This window comes from Gorilla gorilla, chromosome 9, assembly GCF_029281585.2.
Source record: "Gorilla gorilla gorilla isolate KB3781 chromosome 9, NHGRI_mGorGor1-v2.1_pri, whole genome shotgun sequence".
NCBI classification, from domain to species: domain Eukaryota; kingdom Metazoa; phylum Chordata; class Mammalia; order Primates; family Hominidae; genus Gorilla; species Gorilla gorilla.
In genome coordinates, this window is record NC_073233.2 from 17,527,977 (window position 1) to 17,546,591 (window position 18,615).

At 43.7% G+C, this 18,615-nt stretch overlaps 1 pseudogene; it reads left to right on the forward strand.

The window, feature by feature from the left end:
- The first annotated feature begins 677 nt into the window (after window positions 1–677).
- Window positions 678–3,080, forward strand: LOC101134398 (activating transcription factor 7-interacting protein 2-like; annotated as a pseudogene).
- Window positions 3,081–18,615: the final 15,535 nt, after the last annotated feature.

Here is an 18,615-nt window from a genome sequence, read left to right on the forward strand (position 1 = left end):
CATAACCCATAAGTCAAAGAAGTCACACAGGACAGTAGAATATATAAGCTGAATAATAATAAAAATATCAAAATATGTGTGTGTGGCATGTGTGTGTGTGCAGTAAAGAAGAAAGACTGAAAAAAGCATTGACTCAGGCACGTTTCTCAAGAAGCTAGAAAAATAACAGCGCATTAATAGAAAATAAAGTAGAAGGAAATTAATGATAAATGTAAGCAGAAATTAATGAAACCAAAATACAGTGGAGAGTATCAACAAACCCACAGCTAGTCCTTTTAAAAGACAAACATCCTTGGTATACCTCTATTGGGATTGAGAAGAAAAGATGGGGATCGGGTGGCTGGAGTGGCGCAGCTCTAGCCAGTAAATGACCTGCGACATAACTATTTGCAAAACTAATGGGGAAGGCCATTCAAGATAAAGATAAGTTATATCACAGGAAAGCAATTGAAAATGCAACAATGAAGCATCTGAATGAAGGACTAATTACACTGAATTCAGCACTTATGAATCTTATCTGCAGACATGTACAGACTACATCCTAAGATTGACTTCTGCTTCAGTGGAAATACATGTGCCAGTGCCTTATTGGAAGTGATTTGTGTGTTTTAAGAACGGGTGTATATCGGTAAATCAGGGATTTCTTCTTGGTTTGGATCCATTGCTGGATATGAAAGATGGCAAGTCCGGATAGAAGTAAAGGGAAGACATTAAAAGCAAAAAAAAAAAAAAAAAAAAAAAGCCCCCAGCTTGCTGGAAGCAAGTGCAGATTCTGAATAAGTCAAGGCATGTTGAAGCACTGAAAGCAGCAGCAACTGGGAGTAATGTTCCAAGCGGTAATCAGAATTTCAGTCCTAGTGTCATAACTAGCAAATGTAGACATTCTGAAAATGGTGCTTCCTCAATGGACTCTAATAAAAATTTGTTACCAGAGAAAAGTAAAGTATTCTCTCAGAATTGCAGAAAACCAGTAGAAGAAATCGTTCATTCAGAAACAAAATTGGAACAGGTTGTTTGTCTGTATCAAAAGCCAAGTAAAACAACAGATTCCCCAAGCAGAGTCTTTATACAAGAGGCAAAAGATTCACTGAACACTTCCAAAAACCGTTCTGAAAACCATTTTGAATATTAGACGAATGTAACAGGATCCCTTTTTGAGCACAAAGGGGCTTGTAGTCTAAAGTCCAGTTTCTGTCCACCAAGTTTATTGAGTGGTGGTGTTCAGATGCCAAAGTCTGCAGCAACCAGTACTGTGGATAATAAGAGAACTGACCAGATGGTTTTCCGTTTAGAAACAAACTCCAATTTGGAATCACATTTGCCTTTTATCAAAGAAAAAGTGACAACATTTTAAGTTCAGAAGACTTACGTTTCGTGCCTGTTGAGAAAACACCTAACTTGGTGAATTCAGGTACTTGTAACAACTGTGCTGATGGCATTTTGGAAACTGAAGAATCTAGTAGAACCTGTCCTTCCAGCATTTCAAATTGTGAAAGTGCAGATTCAACTTGGCAGTCATCACTTGACACTGATAACAACAACAGCCATTATCAAAAAAAGAGGATGTTTTCAGAAAACAAAGAAAATATTAAATGCATGAAAACTTCAGAGCAAATTAATGAAAATATTTGTGTAGGTTTGGAAAGGCAAACAGCATTCCTGGAAAAGGTCAGACATTTGATCATAGTATGAATTACGAACTATTTGACAACAAACTGAAAGAATTGAACGAACGCACTGGGAAGATAGAGCGCAGGAATAAACATGAAGGAATAGCTGATAAACTCTTCGCCAAAATAGCAAAACTCCAAAGACATATTAACACAGTATTATTCTCTTAAAGGTATTGTTTGGAACCAAACATGTTATCCAGTAATGGAGCCTGTAAGGCTGCAAATTCAGAGATTATGAATTTGGATAAGAATCTGGAGTTAGGGCCAGGCACGGTGGCTCACGCTTGTAATCCCAGCACTTTGGGAGGCCAAGGTGGGAGGATCTCTTGAGGTCAGGAGTTCAAGACCAGCCTGGCCAATATGGTGAAACCCTGTCTCTACTAAAAACATGAAAATTAGCCAGGCATGATGGTGGGTGCCTGTAATTCCAGCTACTTGGGAGGCTGAGGCGGGGGAATCACTTGAACCTGGGAGGTGGAGGTTGCAGTGAGCTGAGGTCACAGCACTGTACTCCAGCCTGGGTGACAGAGCAAGACTCTGTCTCAAAAAAAAAAATAAATAAATAAAAAAATAAAGAAAAGAAAGAATCTGGAGTCAGTTAATAGTCCAGTTTAAAGAAGGTCTTCTGTGAATTATGAGCCTTCTAACCCTTCAGAAAATGGAAGTAAAAAAATTAATTTGTCACCGATCAAAATGAGTCTGTTCTGAAAGTAACAATGATGATCTTATGTTGATTTCTGTGAAAAGTCCTAATTTGACAACTCCGGTTACATCAAATCCAACAGATAATCAGAAAAATTACATCAGGAAATTCCAGCAGTTCTCCCAATGCTGAAGTTATGGCTGTACAGAGGAAACTTGATTCTACAATTGATTTGACAAAAGAAGGCCTATCCAACTGCAATACAGAAAGTCCAGTATCCACCCTGGAGTACCTTTGAAAACTATTTTAAACTCAAAAGAAAGAGCCTCATTGGCACAAAATGCAGCCCAGGTTCCTGAGTCCTTTGAGCACCTGCCACCACTCTCAGAACCACCACCACTAATACCCGAATTAGTAGATAAAATCTGAGACACACTTCCTCACCACAAGCCTGAGCTCAAAGTGAAATGGCTTTTGAGACCCAGGGGCATTGCCCTGACTGGGAATATAACCAAAATCAATCCCGGTGCACTCCTGTAGAAAGCTACCACCTCTTCCTGTGTTATGAGAACCCTAATAATAAGTTGATTTGGAAGAAGACTGGAGAAATTAAAGCTTTATCACTCCCAAAGGCCTGCCCTTTATCTCAGTTTTTAGTTTCCGACAAATATTATTTTTCTGTCCAATCAAAAGATATTTTTGGATGCTATGGACCATTCTGTGATATCAAATCTGTCCCTGGGTTTTCTGAAAATCTTACCTAAAAGAGAGGTCTTCAATAATTATGTATCGTACTACATTTTTTCCATATTTGAGTTGTTTGTTTACAATATCACTGTAATACTATTTGCCATTATAAAAGGTCAGCTCAGATTGTAAGCCCTTTCTATAGAAACAGTCTACTTCTATATGTTGTTAGTGGCCAGTAATTTGATGAATTTCTGATATGTATTAAATATATCCTTCCAATGGGTAAGTTCTAAAACATACACTCTCATGGACCCATGTTGCTGAGGTGTGTTGTGAACAATACCTTTGGTGATTGTGGAACTGCTGCTTCCATCAGAAGACCTGGGATACAAGCAGCCACTGTTTCCTCCATTTACAATCAGCTTTTAGTGACCTGCTGCGGTCAGCATAGCTACAGGAAAAATCAGGGTTTTTTTTGTTTGTTTGTTTTGTTTTTTTGAGACGGAGTCTTGTTCAGTCGCCTAGGCTGGAGTGCAGTGGTGCGATCTTGGCTCACTGCAAAATTAGCTCTTGACTGAGGCCAAATCATCCCTGGGGTGCACCTCCACCAAGATTTTATGAGAAGATGACATTTTGGGCTGGATAACAAAAATAAATTATAAAAATTAAAAGATTTCATGAAAAAAGAAGAAAAGGGAGAAGACACCTATATATCCAATGTAAGAGACGAAAAGTCAACTTTGCTAGAGATTCTGCTAATACTAAAAATAATAAGATGATACTAATGGCATATTATTAATAACACAACCTTGATTTAGATTAGATGAATAACATCCTAGAGAAATGCAACTTAGAAACCTGAAGATCTTCATAACTTTGGGGTATGAAAAGATTTTTTTTAGGCAGGATATTAAAAAAGTGCTAACTATGATGGAAAATAGATGTTTACCACCTTGAAACTAAGAATCTCTCTGTTCTTCAAATGACTCGATGAAAAGTAAGCCAACAATGGGAGAAAAGATTTGCTACACATATAGTCAACAAAGAGCTCATACTCAGAAAACAAAAAGAACTTCTAAAAATCAATAAGGAAAAGTCAAACAGCCAAATAGAAAACATTGGCAGACAACTTGAATAAGCCCTTCACAAATGAAGAGATCTAAATGACCAGTGAACACATGGAAAGGTGTTGGGCCCATTACTAATTGGGAAACGTAAATTAAAACCATGAGTTACCAATGTACTCACCAGAACGGATAAGCTACAGAAGTCTGGTAATACCAAGTCCTGTGTAGCTCTGGAGTAGAGGTGCAACAGTTGGCACTCTTCTCACTGAAGGAAACCAGAGTGCATCATCCCAAAATCTACCTCTTTGAAATAAATATTTTTGAACTGAAGGCAATTAAGAAGTAGCAAAGGGAGGAAGAGCTCTTTCTATTCTCTCCTCTGCCCCTACTGCCTAAAGACATGATATAAATTATCCTTTACTGGAGACGACTGCTATTAGCTCAGAGACGGCACCAGAGGAATCTACAAATAACCCTTACTCCATTACTTTATTCCCATATTCTACTCATAGCTACCTCTGGAAGCTTAAAACTTCTTTGCTCTGTCTTGTCGCTTCTCTAAAATGTATTATTCTTTGTTGAAGATGTTAAATAAGCCAGAGTTTCAAGTCACTGCTTTGAGGTACCTTTCATTGAAGTTTCTCTTATGTGATGCACGCTGTTTGCATTTATACACTTGTCTGTTTTTTCTATTGTTAATCTGTCTTTAGTAGCAGGAGTCTGTCTCAACAATACATTTATAAGGGCTGAGGAAAAATTATGTTGTTTCCTTGGCATCATGCATTGCTGGTGGATAAGCAAGTTCACACGATTTATATGGAAAAGAGTTGTCAGAATCTTCTGAAGTTGAACGTATACATACTCTATGATCCCAAATTTCTTGGAATTTCCAAAACTTCTTAGATTTATACCCATGGAAATTCATGTACACGTGTACTATGAGATTTGTATAAAAATATTCATAGCTGCGTATTGACCATGGCTCCAAACTGGAAGCAATGTGCGTGTGCATCACTTGTAAAGTGGAATAATCTAGAGCCATATGCTAGTTATGTCTGGTGAAAAAGCCAGATTCAAAAAAGTAAATACTGTATGACTTGATTTATATTAAGTGCAAAAACTAGGCAAAAAGCTAGTGCTTAGCAATGTATGTTTAGGTAGTAAAGCTATAAGGAAAAGTATGGAAGTAATTGCCATAAAAATCAGGATAATGTTGCCCTTGTTAAGGAGAAAACATGAGGTGGCTTCTGGGTGTTGATCATCATCTAAATCAGGAGTTGGCAAATTACAGTCTGGTACCTATTTTTGTAAATAAAGTTTTATTGGAACAATGCAAGCACATTTGTTTAATATTGTCTATGGCTGCCTTCACAATGCAACAGCAGATACAGATGCTGTGACCTGAGTGTTTGTGCCTTTCCTACCAAATTTATATGTTGAAACCTAATCACCAATGTGATGATATTAGGAGGCCTTTGGGAAGTGATGAGATCATGAGGGTTGAGCTCTCATAAATGGAATTAGTATCCTTATAAAAGGGGCCCCAGAGAGCTAGCTTGCCCCTTCTACCATATGAGGACACAGTGAGAGGGAACCTTATAGGCCAGAAACCAGGAAACAGGCCCTTACCAGACATGGAATCTGAGTCAGCTGGCACTTTGATCTTGGACTTCCCAGCCTCCAGAACTGTAAGAAGTATATTTTTATTGTTTATAGGCCACACAGTTTATGGTATTTTGTTACAGCTGCCTGAATAGACTAACATAGCAGAGTTAGGTAGTTGCTGAAGGGACCAAATCAGCTAAGTAAAATATTTACTCTTCTGTTCTCTAGAGAAAAAGTTTGCTGACCCCTGACCTAGACTTCCGCCTGGATATTGATCTCACAGGTGCTTCTTTGTGACAGATCACTGCCGTCTACATTCTATTTCTGCTGTACATTTTTCTTTTATATACTTTCTGTATATATGCTATATTTCACAATAAGATGATATTTAAGCTCTATATTTGAGTTTCAGCAGAGAACAACAGAACTGGGTGGAGATGTGGGCACTGGGAGGTGGGTGATTCACCTTCTTAGAACCTCCTTACATACAATTTGCACTTACTGGTCAGCCAGTGTATACTTCACAGGTTTCCAGAGTTGTTCAAGAACAGTCAAAACATGAATGTCCCTTTTTTTTTTACAAACGAAGAAACTGAGGCTCAGAGAGATTTAACTGTCTTGCAGAGTTCTCAGAACTTGGGTGAGGAGATGGGATTTGAACTCATTCTGTCCAACTATGAAGTTCATTACACCATGAGGTTGCCTCCTAGCTATTGTTAGAAACAAAACAAATAAGAAGGAAAAACTCAGCCTGATCCTCAGGCATTTTAAGGGCCTGTAGCCAGCTCCTAAATTTAGCCAGTATTTTTTTTTCCAGAATACATTAAAAAAATGCTTAACTGGATCATGTTTTTAGTCTCCTTAATAAATTCCTTTACCAAAAGGCTTGCAGAATGGGAACTATGCCCTGGAAACTTCTAGTCCTAGTAACCTGACTGTGGTTGCACAGGAGGACCAATCTTCAAACCCAAGTCTATTTCCAAAGCTTGCAGAGGCCTACAGGTGACTGATAGCTTCAATCACACCCCACTCCAAGCCTCTCTGCAAGCCTTGAAAATGAAAGGGCGGGATTGGCCCAACCAATCATTCCCGACAGAGCTTTGTACTCTGCTTTCTTTGCAGTACTCTCAGAGCCACAAAGGAAACAATCACCTTTCCCAGGAACAGTACAGGCTGAGATGCCTTCTCAGGATTTTCTCTGCTTCGGCAAAGCCCTTATTGCCTCCTGCTCCACAGTTCACCAAGTGTAAATTATGGGGAAGATTAACCTGCCTATTATTACAATTGTTCACTCAACTCTTAACACCAAGAGCCATTACAGGGAAATTAGACTTCGGGGAATGCTATTTACAGCTGCTGGCCTGGCACCCAGGGGACTGCTACTAAATTCATTTATATGTTTTTCCCATGGAAATTCTCAGTGGATTTAGGTTACTCTTTCAATTTCCTAATCCTTAAGTGACCTTACATTGTCCAGCTCATCATAACCCCTTCCAGTGACATGTTCTTTCCCATCATACTTGAGATTATTTCTCTAACAGGCAGAGTTATGACCCACTCTTGCTAACCCTCAACATACAGGGGAGCTGTGGGCTAATGTGCTTATATTGGCATCAGAAAGACCTAGGTTCAAATTCCAGCCCCGGGAAAGAGGAGGCAAAATAACCGTAGACAAGTTATTTAATCTCTCAAAACTTCAGGTTCTGCATACATGAAATGCACAGTTGTTAAGATTCAATGAAATAATACATACAAAACATGGAACATGATGTCGGGTTCATAGGAAGTGATGGTGGCCAACATGATAGTTGTTTAATTCCAGGTATCTATTATTGTTGTTGTTTAATGAAATCCTGACTTTATTTATAGACTGAGCAGACTGGGAGGGACAAGGAGCAATGGGAAGGGTTTATGGAGCCTGATGGAAATGGGACTTGCCAGGATGGACTGAGAAAATTCAGTGAATAGATGGCTTGGGAGTAGGAAAGCTGCCCTTCCCACCCACTCCCACCCATCGCCCACATTCCCTGGCTTGGGACCTCTGCTGCTCTACCTACCAGACCTCATGTGGTCCTGTAGCCCAGGGCTGGGCATGGTCCCTTGACTCTTTGTAAACTCCTGGCTGTAATTCTGTGTTCTTTCTGGCACTGGCTTCATAGCAGCAGAATTTTAACAGACGTCAAACGTCTGGTTGTGTTTGGCTTCGGTTTTCAGTTAGAATATAGTAAGTCATCCTTTCCTCACCACTCCAGACCTTGCATATTTCTGAAGACACATTGTTTCTCTTCTTCCCTAGTGGCAGGGATGGGCCTCTGCCCTGCTGTAGTTTTGGTATTTAACATTTTCAGGGCCACTTACTGTAGATGTCACTGGACTTTCAGTCCTGTTTTCTCACTTGTGTCTGTGAAAATGACTCTGAGGTTTGCTGGGAGCTAGGATCACCCCTACTTTACTAGTGAGGGAATGGGTAGTCTAAGACCAAGTTATATCTGGGTCTAGAAGCCACATCTCTTGGGTCTGTGCCAGCACGCTGTACTCTACAAGCCATCATTGTCTCCTTCCTAGAGATGAGGCTTGCAGTTGCAGATGGGTATCAACTCATGGGAAGCTACTCCCTTCAAAGACCTGGATGACTTTATTCTGGATGTTTCTGGCAAGGCCCCAGGTCCAAAGAATCAAGAGGGCCCTGATGGACCCTCTGCACTTACAGACTTAGTTCCTGAACCTACGTGTCTCACCACCTTGTCCCTTCCTGTCTGTTCCAACCTGCCTGGCATCAGCCCTCACCTGTTCCCCTCATTCCCTCCTCTGCCTGTTCTTTCCCTTGGCTGTAGTTAATAGCTCCTTCAACCTTCCAACTTTTGGCTTCATATCCTGGCCACTGACACCCATGGTGTCTTTGCCTTTGACCTGGCCCCAGCATGCCTGTGTGCTGCCCTCTTAGGAAACTTTCATCTTTTTTTTTTTTTTTTTTTTTTTGGGATGAAGTCTTGCTCTGTCACCCAGGCTGGAGTGCAGTGGTGCGATCTTGGCTCATTGCAACCTCTGCCTCCAGGTTCAAGCGATTTTCCTGCTTCAGCCTACTGAGTAGCTGGGATTACAGGCACCCACCACCATGCCCAGCTAATATTTTTCCATATTTTTAGTAGAGAAGGGGTTCCACCATGTTGGTCAGGCTGGTCTCGAACTCCTGAACTCAGGCGATTCGCCCACCTTGGCCTCCCAAAATGCTGGGATTACAGGCTTTAGCCACCATGCCTGGCCAGAAACCTTCATCTTGAATTTGTCTTCTGGACCCTGATGGCAGCTTAGGAAGTCCTTGTAGGCTCCGAATGCTCCATAATATAATCCCAGAAGCACATTCTGATCTGGTGCTTGTGTATCTGATACCATTCAGGTCCCATATGCGCACCTGAGGCAGGCTGGACATGTAGAATGGTTGAATAACTGGGCAAAATTTCTAGTGATCTCTGTTCCTCCCCTTCAGAAGGAAGATGATATTCCACACTGCTTGGGTAATGCCTCGTCATCCCCTGAAGTGGCCTGGGCCACCCTGCCCAGCCTGTCCCTGGCACAGGCTGCCCCTCACCTGGCAGGAGTCTATGGGCCTTACAGCCAGGGCCTGCATTTTTATATCATCCTAAGCCAGCACTATCTCTGCCACCACTCACCTTGGCTCAGTCTGCTCAAAGTCTCTCCTGCTTTCACATATCAGTCTGCTCGCTGTGAGCTTGCCCCTGGTTTCAGACCCTAGTTTACCCGCATTCCTGGACTTGATCCCACCAGTTCAGTTCCTTGCTTACTGCAGGTCTATTCTCTCTTTAGCTGTGGCATGGTGGAATTGACCACCTGTGCTGGTTAATTTTATGTGTCAATTTTGCTGGACCTTGGTGTCCAGCTAATTGGTCAAACATTATTCTGAATGTTTCTATGAGCGTGTTTTTTTTGGATGAGATGAACATTTAAATCCATGGACTCTGAGTAAAGCAGATTGCCCTTCATTATGTGGGTGGGTTTCATCTAGCCCACTGAAGCCTTTAATAGAACAAAGATCGACTTCTGCCAGCAGAGGGATTGTGTCAGCCGACAGCTTTGGACTTGACCCGCAACATGGGCTCTTTCCTGGGTCTCCAGCCTGCCAGCCCACCCTGCAGATCGTGGATTTGCATGACTCCATAATTGTGTAGGCAGTTCCCTTCACTATCTCTCTGTATAGATACACATCCTATGGGTTCTGTTTCTCTGGAGAACACTGACTAATACAGCTTCTAACACAGGGATGGTTAAAAGAATGGATTCCAGAGCCTTAAAAAAAAAAACTTATGAATTTTAATGATCAACTTAAAAGTTATATTTTTCACCTTTTTATTGTAGTAAAATATACATAACATAAAACTTACTTTTTTCCTTTTGCCATTAATTTTATGCAATTTATTAAAAAAATCATTCATTCAAAAATTATTTATTAACTGTCCTGCTATGTGCAAGGAATCTATAAGAGGTGCCAGGGTTAGAAAAACAAAATAAACACAAAAACAAACGTATGGTCTATGACCTCAAAGATGCACCGTGTGTAGTCAAGGAAGACAAATAACATATGTAACAAACCTGCATCTTGTGCACATGTACCCTAAAACTTAAAGTATAATAATAATAAAATAAAAAAAGAAGATGAATAATTCAATAGAAACTAAACGGAATGATGCACATGAAAACTTACTACTTTAACCTTTTTTTTTTTCGAGACACAGTCTCGCTCTGTTGCCCAGGGTGGAGTGCGGTGGTGCGATCTCGGCTCACTGCAACCTCTGCCTCCCAGGTTCAAGCGATTCTCCTGCCTCAGCCTCCCAAGTAGCTGGGACTACAGGCGCCACCACACCCAGCTAATTTTTTGTATTTTTAGTAGACATAGGGTTTCACCGTGGTAGCCAGGATGGTCTCGATCTCCTGACCTCGTGATCTGCCCGTCTCGGCCTCCCAAAGTGCTGGGATTACAGGTGTGAGCCACCGTGCCTGGCCTATTTTTAACCATTTTTAGGTGTATAGTTCAATGGCACTAATTTAAGGACATTCACGTTGTTCTGCAATCCACCTCCACACTCATGTCATCTTTGCAAACTGAACTCTGAACCTATTAAACAACAACTCCCCGTTTCCTTCCCCCCTCCAACTCCTAGCCTTTCTACTTTCTGTCTGTATGAATTTAACTACACTAGGTTCCTCATATAAGTGGAATCACACGGTATTTTTCCTTTTGTTACTGGCTTTTTCCCCTGTGCAAAATGTCTTTAAGATTTATCCACGCTGTAGCACGTGTCAGAACAGAACAACTATTAAGCTGGGTTCCTCGAGCAATTTTCTAAACTGCTTGAGTCATCTCATCTGTAAAATGGGAATTGTAAGAGTATCAGCCTTATGGGGTTCAATGAGTTAGTATGTAGAAAGTACTTGAGCAGTAGCTGGCTCATAGTGAGTGCTCAATAAATGCAGCCTGCCATTATTAGGTTCCTCTCTGATCTGGTGCCAAGGGTCCTTTTTCAAGATCTGCTGCCCTGCTCAGAATGGTGCTCTCTGGCCATCCCACATCTAGCACCTGGCACATGGTTTTCTCAATGAATATTTGTGACATGAATGTACACGTGGAACTTATTCTCTCCCCAGCTCTGGCCCTGGAGGGTCAGATGAGGGACAAAATCTCTAAGCTGTGACAGGGAGTAAAATAGAGCTCTCTTAAGTACCACAGTTACTTAAACTTCAACAGTTTTCAATATGGTACCTAAACCCCAGTAGCAGTAAGCTAACAATTTCATGTCAGGATGAAATAGGAAGCAACATTGGTCTACAACTTGGAGTTGATGGCCAAGTACAGAGTTTAAGACCTTTGCTACTTGTTGGGAGTACAACCTTGAAGTACTTATCTCCCCTGAAAAACCTTAGTTTCCTCATCTGTCAATGTGGATTACAAGCTCTACTTCCCAGGGCTGCCATGAGAACTTCGCATGAGATTTTGATGGAACTCACTTTGTACATGATGCTGCACCACAAAGGCCACCCTCTTCCTCAAGTCCCCGCCTTGCTCGGGTGGATCTCAGCTACCAGGGAGCAGCACACCATTTGCAGTTTGGATTCAATTTCCTCTTGACTCTTCTTTTCATTATAAACATGATAAAAGTGAGAGAGACAGATGGCAAGACTTGATTCACTTTTACAAAATGTTTTTATGGTGTGAATATAAAACTGAAAATGAGGGGAACGAGAAGGTTTCTCGTTCCCCTCAATATCAGGGGAGTTGGGGAGGTGGTGAGCCCAGTGGGGAGGTTTTGGCCTCCAGGGGAAAGCTAATTGCCCATGGCTTGAGCAGTGCTCCCTGCCACTCGTCCACCACTCTGGACACCCTAGGACATCACTGTCAGTGAGGAGAGACAGAGAGCAGATAGACTTTCTCCTTAAAGCACCTTCCCGAAGGGACACTCAAAGTCAGACACTGGTCACTTACTGGCCGATGGCTCTGGGTTGGACCAAATGACGCTGCCCTTTCCAGCACAGTGAGGCAATATTCTCTGGCTGAAGCCAGGGCGGCACAGAGTGTGCCTGAGTTCCTCTCAACATTTGATTAAGGCCAGGCTTTCTCAGCATGGCACCATCGACATCTTGAGCTGGATAGTTCTTTGTTGTGGGTGCTGTCCTTTGCATTTTTGTATGTTTAGCAGCATCCTTGGCCTCTACTCACTAGATACCAGTAGCACCCTCCCCATTCCAGTTGTGAAAAACAAATCCCCCCAGCGGCTGGCAAAACTGCCCCTTATTGAGAACTACTGGGGTGCCCCAGTAGTTGGCACTACTGATTGGGGTGCCCCAATCAGTTGGGGTGCCCATGTCTGCCCTTCTCTTGGGGCTGGACAAGCCAGATGGAATAGGCAGAGAGTTACCTGGCAGCCCTTTGCTGGGGATCTTTTGTTTACTCTCCACTCTGAATCAAGGAGCTCCACTGGCCTCTGACTTCTGGTTGGCTTTGGCCAGTGAAGAACACAGGGAGGAGATCCAAGGAAGGACAGAGGGCGAGGTCAAGGTATTTGTTCCCCCACTTCTTCCCTGCAGGTTTGAGGGGATGGCTGCCTCCCTTGCAAAAGGCCACCTCTCTGTTTTAGTGGCCTGCTCCAGGTTCTGGGACCTGCTTCTCTCTTAGCCGCATCAGGCCTGGGGGTGCTAACAGCTCCTTCTCTCCCACTGCTGCCAGCCCCAGGGTGCTGCATGCTTTGGTCAGTTACCTCCACCCTGTCTTCACCTTTCTGAATTTCTCTAATTACTACATTTGAACGTGCCGTCTGCTTGCTGTTGAAACATAACTGATTTTTACAAACAAACATTTATTTTTCTTGCATTAGTTCATTTGACCATTCATTTATTCAACACATTATTTTTCATATCTACCTATCCTGGGCCAGGAATGATGCCAGGTACTGGGGACACAGAAATGGATCAGACATCATTCCTGCCTGAAGGGAGCTTACAGTCTTCCTGCGGAATAAGACAGGAGGATGGTGATAGTCCGAGACCTGGTGCTCACGTGCTCTATGAGATGTCTGGTAAAGCCCTGGGGAGGACACAGGAAGAGTATGGCCTAGGGAGCCTGGTGACCCAGGGGAGAAGGTACTGGATCTCCTGCAATGATGACACATCATCAGGTGGTTCTATGAGGATGTCTCCAGATCACAGCAGCGCATCCTAGGCAGAGGCACAAAGTCTGCAGGCTCCTCTCTCCAGGCCCTGGGGACTCTTTCTGGGGAGGAGTAAGCTATGCACATTCAAGCCAAGAGCCTTCTTGCCAGGGCTCCAGAGCTCACTCACCCTGAGGCCCTCCACTCTTTGGCTATTTGAAATTCCTGACTGACGCTGTGAAGAAAGAGAACATTCCAGCACAGAGAAGTCTTTCCCCACAGCAGCTGCCAAACAGGCTCCTTGCCGAGGTACCTCCCTGCTGCCTGCCAGCCAGCCATATTTCAAAGGTCACAATTTCCTCCCTGTGGTTTTCTACAGAGCTAAAGTCTCCAGGACCCTGAAATAAATTAAAATATTGATTGATTCTTAATATTCTCTCAAATCTCTCAAAATCTCCAGGTCTTATATAAATCAGTGTGCCGGTTCCAGGGACTTATTCAATAATCTGCAAAGTATCCTGGTAATTACTTTCGGGCTGACCCCATGGCAGAGGGAGGCCACCTTTCCATCATTTTTAGGGCCCTGGGTACAGTAGCTGATCAGAGGACTCTCATTTCTTATTTTACTTACTGAACCTCTTCAACACAGTGCCTTGGACAGCACGAGGCAGCCCACCTGCTGGAACGAGTCTGTTGGGCAGACCTGGGTCAGGAACTTGCCTCTCTGCTGCCTCTTTGCTGCCCTGCCTCATTCTGCTTCTCCTCTCCACCCCTCCCACCTCATCCCCTGCCTTTTACTCCAGTGTCCTTAGCTTCTTAGTTCAAGGACAAGGCAAGGATAGTTCAGAAATTAATTTAATAACACTCCATTTCTTCAGATTAAGTAGAGAGCTTGTCTTATTGGGGAAAAGCTGTCTGAAAGCCTCAAGCACATGGGACTTTCTGATGCTGCCCAAGGCAGCTGCCTGGATTTCAGGAGCGAGGGTGGGATGGGAAGAAGGAGGGGGGAGATGGGCCATATGCCTCTTATAACAGCGCTCGTTTATGCTGCAGTAAGTAATAAAGTGACTTCAGCTCATTAGGGGCCAATGCAGTTCTCAAAGAAGGGAATGTGTTCCTAAGGAAGCTAGAGATGATGCCTTGTGTACGGTCCTCCCTATCTGACCCCAACCACACCTGAGCCTTGCATTCTGCTGCAGCATCCTCTAACATCCTCCTGTCCTGAATGCCAGACAGGTGTATGGCCAGCCACCCTGGAACACGTTTTGCTCTTTCACCATTCTTAGCCTTTGAATATATTAGTCTCTCTATCTGGGATGCTTTGCTCCTCTTTCCCCCATCTGAAAAACTCCTGGTCATCCTTCAGAGCCTAGTTCAAGGCCAGGTGCGGTGGCTCACACCTGTAATCTTAGCACTTTGGGAAGCTGAGGCAGGCAGATCATTTGAGGTCAGGAGTTCGAGACCAGCCTGACCAACATGGTGAAAGCCGATCTCTACTAAAAATACAAAAAATTAGCCAGTGTGGTGGTACATGCCTGTAATCTCAGCTACTCGAGAGACTGAGACAGGAGAATCACTTGAAACTAGGAGGCAGAGGTTGCGGTTAAAAAAAAACAACCTAGTTCAAATGTGAACTCTTGTGGGGAACTCCCATACTTCCTGTGTTTTCCTCTGCAGCTGAGGATTCAGACAAACCTCAAAGGTATTTGCAGACATGTCTGCAGGTGTCTGGCTTCCCATCACCTTAGAGTTAAGCTCTCATGGTGACCTATAAGACCCCACGTCATCCACCTTTCATTATCTCTCTGGGCTCCGGCAACACTGACTGCCTTACTGTTCTTCAAACGCCGGCCACCATTGCCCCCCACCCCACTCAGGTTCCTTGCATATGCAGTTCCCTCTGCCTGGGATGCTGCTGTTCCCCACAGCAGAGGTGGAAGAAGCTGTTCTCACAGAGGGGACATGGAGGTCACATTTTAGGTCTCCAGGTGAGCGTGTTGTAGCAGGGGCAGGGTGTGGGGTCTTCTGCTCGCTTCTGCTTGGTGCAGGGTGAGCTTCAGGACACCAGTGGGGGCACCCTGTGGAGCAGAAGCAGAGAGAGCCGCAGACCTTGAGACTTGTGGGGAAAGGGAAGGAGCCACCTGGGGCTCAAGAACTGACCTCGTGGCAGGCACACCCAAGACCTCCCCTGGGAGCCCAGAAGCATTCAGAGGGCACTTTGGAGTGGTTGTGAGCAGAAGGAAGTTACGACATAGTGAGGTCTGAGGTAGTACTGTCACTGGGACCCTCTTCCTGCCCACAGGCTAGAGGAGGCAAAGAGTTTCCTGTTGTATTGACAGCATCGTCTTGGGTTACAAATAGATTTCACACGGAGACATATGCCTACCTGTTCAAAGTGGCTGAAGGGCTTCAGGCCAACATCATGGAAAACACTCTCCAACCAACCATCTCAAGCCTTTCTGGATTAGGACTGATATATTCAAGTTTATTTTCCTCAAACTGCTGAGTAGCAAATGAGAGAATTTTTTGGTAGGTCTTTGCATAGGCCCAAGCAGGTGGGGCTTGCAACCCTATACCACAGGGTGGCAACACATACACACATGCACACACACATGCACACACATGCACCTGCACCATGGCAGGTAGGAGCCGCAGGAGTGAGGCTGGTACTTCAGCTGATGGTGCCTTTCCTGTGGGGAACCATCTGTCCTTTTTCTTCTGCCAGCTGCAGCCAACTCTCTCGTTCTTTTTCGAAAAATCCCACAGCTCCAAATTCTCAAGAGATGGGGTATGGATAGTGGTCATAATCTTATCCCTCCCCCCAACATGGAAACTTAGGGTTCAAGACAAAATGTCTACTTTTTTGTTTTTACTTGAGAGCATCTGGGAGCTAGGCCAGCATACAGGCTTAGTGGGCTGTAGCTAGAGCAGGGAGCTTCTCACCAGGTTAGTAGGAAGTGTTAGGATGAGATGAGGCTGAGACCCAAGGCCCAAGAGGAGGGGCTTAGGTGACTAATATGAGAAGGCCAGGAAAAATGTTAAAACTGGGAGCAGACATGGAAATCAGAACCAGGGAGACAAGAGCAGGCATAGTGTCCACAGAGAAATTGAGGAGGCTCTAGGACAATCTCCTGGAATAGATACGGTATTTGTTGCTGACTTTCTCAGGCCTGCAAAAGTGTGATAAATAGGTGGGCAGCCTGGGTTTGAGGCGTTGGGGTGGGATGAAAAGTTAGCCTAGATGGTTGACTTCTACATGGGAATCAACTCCTTCTCCGTTCTTAGATTTGCCTTTACATAATTGTGTTAGGACAATCTTCATTCTTGTTTTCTCTAAGGTAGTGAGGGATAATAATTACCAGAAATTTTATTTTCTGACGAGAATGGAGATCTGAATTTATCAATCGTTATTCATTTTTCACTTTTTTTTTTTTTCTGAGGCAACAACTTCACTCTTATTCTACATCCCTTTTGAGGAGATTCCTTCGAGAACTTTCCTTTCACTCACTCCAGCGGATGTTGCAGTCCTAAACAGAGACTTAGAAAAGTGGAGTTCCAGCCCCTTCTCCATTAATTACCGGCTGTGTGACCTTGAGTATGTCGCTTACCCTCTCTGGGCAGTTTGGCTATGTTATCTTCACGGGCTTCCCAGCTCTGCTACTCTGGGATTCCCTAAGTCTGTCTTCTTTATGGATGAATCTCTAAGCCACAATGACACCTCCCTCCAGAAATGTCATTCCAAATGTTCACTGGTGAGCAGGTGTCTGCCCACAGACCCTGCTCCCCAGATGCTACAGGCAATTTGGGAACTATATTTTTAAAATCACCACAGATGGGAAGACTAAATTGAAATGCGACTTGGTTGAAAACGCTGCTTTTAGCATTGTAGCCCCATCCTTCATCCTTCATTGCATTCAACTTTTCAGATGGCTGCCCCCAATAGCCCATGATCTTTTTGATTGCTCAACAAAGTCTCCTGGAAAAGAGCTTCTGATCACTGCTAGCTCTATGGCCTCTCCTTACCATCCCATAATTCTTGTTCTAATCCATTTCAGGGCTATTGAAGTCCCATATGATCAATGTTATGGCCTCTTTAACTGACTCTGTTATTTGCATAAACATGGGCAGATTTGCTTTTTCATCATGCCCTAGAGGTCTATAACAGTGTCAATGATCTTTCCTACTGTCTTAATTCATTTTGTGCTGCTGTAACAGAATACCAGAGACTAGGTAATTTATAAAGAATAGAGATTTATTTCTTACAATTCTGGAGGCTGGAAAGTCCAAGGTTGAGAGGCCTGCATCTGGTGAGGGCCTTCTTGCTGTGTCATCACACAGTGGAAGGTAGAAGGGCAAGAGAGTGCATATGTGCATGAGAGAAAAAGAGAGAGAAGTGGGGGTGGACTCACTTTTTAATCAGGAACCTACTCCTGCAATAACTAACTCTTGCAATAATGACATTAATTCATTCATGAGGGCAGAACTCTCATGACCCAATCACTTCTTAAAGGTTCCGTTGCTCAACATTGTTGCACTGGAGATTAAGTTTCCAACACATGAACTCTGGGGGACACATTCAGACCATAGTACCTACCATATCAGGCAGTAACTTTAATTTAAGTTCTAGGCTGAGCATGTTCATTTGCATGCATCATCTTTTTATCCACACAGTAATGCTCTTTCTGCATCTATATTGCTACTTTCCTTTCCCACACAAAATTTGGGAACTATATTTTAAAAATCACCACAGATGGGAAGATTGTTTCCTGAAAACAGTCTTTTTTTCAGATAATATCTCCAGAATTGGGATGATTTTTAACCTTAAGCCTGCCCCCGACTTGTTGAATGACATGCCGTCTGGGTGTAGTGCTTGTCCTGCCTGGGGGGCTAGTATTGTCCTGGGAGTAGCCTGTCAGTGGGCAGAGCCTCAGGTGGGCTGGATGGTGAGCTGTAAGACAGGTCAGGAGGCAGGTGAGGGCTGAGGTGCAGGCATGGGATGGGATGCAGGTGTGAGCAGCTTGAGAGCCAGGGCAGATGGGGTCAAGGCAGAAAGGGCTAGCTGGGAACTGGGAACGAGGAGGTGAATGGAGAAAGTCAGAATCAAGGGTGTTGGTAGCCAGGTTGAATCCAGAAGGTGAAGGCCTGGAACCAAGGCCAGCTAAACCCAGTGCTGTATTGGGAACCCAGGCAACATGATAGGCTGGGACCAAGGAGAGAATTCTGGGGGTCTTGTATGCGACTGTGGAGACAAATTGTCTGAGTTTAAATCCTGGCTCTGC